Below are 2,694 nucleotides of genomic sequence, written 5' to 3'. Positions count from 1 at the left end.
TTGACTGGGACCCATGAAACAGGGCAGGAGAAGGCGAGGCACAGACCAGGCTGCAGTGGCAGAAGGTGGCAATTTTCAGACCCAGTGAACTCTGAAGGTTAAATTTTATAGAAACAGCAATGATTCGGTGTCACAAATATTGTATGCCCTGGTAGCACAATGGCTAAGTGCTCGGTGGTTTGAACTGAACCCACCAGCCCTCCGGGGAGAAAAGACCTGGCAATCTCCTCCTGTAAAGATTAATTCCCAAAAAACCAAACCCATTGCCATCGAGTTGATTCATAGCGACCCTATAGGACAGAGTAGAAGTGCCCCATAGAGTTTCTTAGGCTGCAGTCTTTAAGGAGCCCTGGTGGTGAAGTGATTAAAGTGATCAACTGCTAACTGAAAAGCGGGCAGTTCAAAACCGCTAGCGGCGCACAGGAGAAGGATGTGGCAGTCTCGTTACAGCCTGGGAAACCCGATGGGGTAGTTCCACTCTGTCCTCTAGCGTCGCTGGGAGTCGGAATCTACTCCATAGGACACAACAAGAATACTTCAAACTCAGAAACAAATATCTGCGTCCTGTTGCAGCCTACACACTTTCCTGGCCATCCAGGGAAGTGTGCTGATGCATAGCCTTGGTTTCCCTTCTTTCTACTGTTTTCTATTTCCCCCAACTTTTTCCTTTTGAGTTACCTGATCAGGGTAAAGAGAAAGGAGAGAAGAACTTGATTCATTCAGATTCATCTAACTGGCTTCAGCTTCTAACATACATCTCATTCCATTCTTACCAGAGCCGTCTAAGAAGGGGGTGCTATCACCCCCATATTGCAGCTGCGGAAACTGAGGCACAGCGCCAGGGACAAAGCCCGACACACAGTAGATGCTCAATATTTATTGCATTGAATTGGAGACAAAAACGTTCAATGGCGGGAAGAAGAGAAAGAGATGACGCTAACCAAGTTTCCTCAGAACCTCTCCTTCCTCCTTCCCGCCGCTGTTCTCTGGGGTTCCTGTGAAGCCTGGGGCTCAGTTTCGCGTCCCATGAACTAGAAATGGGAAGAGGCGGTGGACCACACGGCAGGCCCATTCCCGCGTCCCTCCCCCTCGCCTGCCTCTTGTCACCCTCCCCAACCTTCAGGGGGGCGATCTGGAGTTCTTTCGAGGGCGCCCCAGTCCGCAGGTCCTGCGCGCTGGCCAGGCTGCGGGGAAGCGCCGAAGCGCGGGGACCAGGCAGGCGCTCGCTCACTACGCCGCACACGCTGTCCGGACGGTCCGTCCCTCCGCCGCTCGGGCTCAGCCGGGCCCAGCCTGGCCCAGCCTGGCCCCGGGGCGGGCGGGAGCGCGCCGACGACGCCGGAGGGCCAGGGCGCAGGCACGAGGGCCGCCCTCTACCCCGGGGTGCCTGCCCGCCCTCCGCCCTGCCCCCTGACCCCCGCACCGCCGGTAGCCTCGGGGGACAATCCCACCCCCGGAGGCTCGCTCCTCCCCCTGGCCCTGTGCGCCCTCACCCGAGCCCAGCCAGCCGCGGCCAGGCGCCCTCCGCCGGCAGCTCCGCCAAGTCGCTCTGGGCGCTGCAGCGGCCGAGCCACCCACGCTGCGCGCTCGCGGAGACCGACAGCGGCGGGAGCCAGGAGCCGCGCGCTCGGCGCCGCCATGAACGGCTTGGGCGGCCCGGACGCAGAGGACGCCAGCGAGGCCGGCGGCGTTGGCGGCTGGCAGCCCGAGGCGGTCATCGTGCCCACGCTCTTCGCGCTCATTTTCCTCGTGGGCACCGTGGGCAACGCGCTTGTGCTGGCAGTGCTGCTGCGCGGCGGCCAGGCCGTCAGCACCGCCAACCTGTTCATCCTCAACCTGGGCGTGGCGGACCTGTGCTTCATCGTGTGCTGCGTGCCCTTTCAGGCCACCATCTACACCCAGGATGACCGGGTGTTCGGCTCGCTGCTCTGCAAGGCCGTGCATTTCCTCATCTTCCTCACCATGCACGCCAGCAGCTTCACGCTGGCCGCCGTCTCCCTGGACAGGTGAGCAGGTGCCCTGGCGGCCCAGGGGGTCAAGAACGCAGGCAGGGCTGGTGAGTGGTGGGCCTGGGGGGTCAAGGAGGGAGGCGCAGGGAATAGGAGAGGGCACTAAGAAAGCAGAGAGACCAGGAGGGAGAGGAAGAAAAGTGGGCGCCCAGGAGAAGGAAGAGTAAGAATGGGGGACGGTGGCATTCCTCCATTTAGGTGCGTCCTCTGGGCCTCGCAGGTTGGAACGCTACGCTCCCCAAAGCCGCCGGCGCCGTACAAAGCGCAGCGTTTCCTGTTACGAAGCCCCTTCGTATGCTTCCTCATGCTTAAGCTTAATACGGTGGGTGTTGGGATGGGAAGGAGCCCTGGTGGCGCAGTTTTTAAGCGCTTCACTGCCCATCGAAAAGTCGGCAGTTCGAACCCACCAGCTGCTCCGCGGAAGAAAAATGTGGCAGTCTGCTTCGTAAAGATTTACAGCCTTAGAAACTCTATAGGGTAGTTCTACTCTGTTCTATAGGGCCGCTGTGAGACACAGTTGACTCGATGACAATGGGAATGGGATGCTGGGATGGGAGGGGTTACTGTGCCCAATTTACAGAGGAGGCCGAATTCGTAAGTGACTTTCTCAGAGTCCCCAGTAGTTGTGTGCGTGAAACCAACGGTCGGTCTCCTAGCGCCAAATTCAGGCGCCTCCACCGCGGTC

The sequence above is a fragment of the Trichechus manatus genome, unplaced genomic scaffold, assembly GCF_000243295.1.
Source record: "Trichechus manatus latirostris isolate Lorelei unplaced genomic scaffold, TriManLat1.0 scaffold00028, whole genome shotgun sequence".
In the NCBI taxonomy this organism is placed as follows: domain Eukaryota; kingdom Metazoa; phylum Chordata; class Mammalia; order Sirenia; family Trichechidae; genus Trichechus; species Trichechus manatus.
Note: the sequence above shows the minus strand (reverse complement) of the source record.